The 524-nt window shown below is 65.6% G+C and overlaps 1 protein-coding gene across 1 annotated transcript in view; it reads right to left on the reverse strand.

Moving 5' to 3' along the window:
• LOC104628348 (actin-binding LIM protein 3-like) overlaps positions 1-524 on the reverse strand; it is a gene marked incomplete at both ends in the record, with an annotated part of 20351 nt that overhangs the window by 11837 nt on the left and 7990 nt on the right. The gene's annotated exons all lie outside the window — the stretch shown is intronic.

Genomic DNA, 524 nt, shown 5'->3' on the forward strand with positions numbered 1-524 from the left:
GCTCGCTCGTCACCCGCCCCCCCGCCATGGCACCAGGGAGGGGCAGCAGCACCGCGCAGGCAGCACAGGCAGCCTGAGCAGGCAGGCTTTTCCACTCAGCCCATCCCCAGGCAGCTCTGCACCAAGTCCCTGCCCGCTGGACAAGGCTAAGGGGGGGAGGATTTTTTGACCCCTGGCAAAAAGCAGGCTGGGCAGCTCGGCTGAGCTGATCCGCTCCCTCTCTCACATAGGTCCTGCTGGATTTTGAGCTGCTCGCAGGGCCAAGGCTGCAGGGAGAGACTCAGCATCCTTCTTCTAGGGATGTCCTCCCTGCAGAGCGCACCAGCGCGGCCTCCAGCGGGCACACGTTCTCTGCCACCCTTTCTGGGTGGCACTGCCAGGGCTACCTGGGCCACAAAGGGCACATGCAGGCAGCAGGCTACATCTGGCTGCTGCCTGCAGCTGCTATGAATACAGCATGGTGCCCTGCAGTAACCCGCTCCGTAGGCCGGGGAGGAGCGCTGGCGGGGAGGGGGCGGGGAGCG

The sequence above is a fragment of the Phaethon lepturus genome, unplaced genomic scaffold (assembly GCF_000687285.1).
Source record: "Phaethon lepturus isolate BGI_N335 unplaced genomic scaffold, ASM68728v1 scaffold30391, whole genome shotgun sequence".
NCBI lineage: Eukaryota > Metazoa > Chordata > Aves > Phaethontiformes > Phaethontidae > Phaethon > Phaethon lepturus.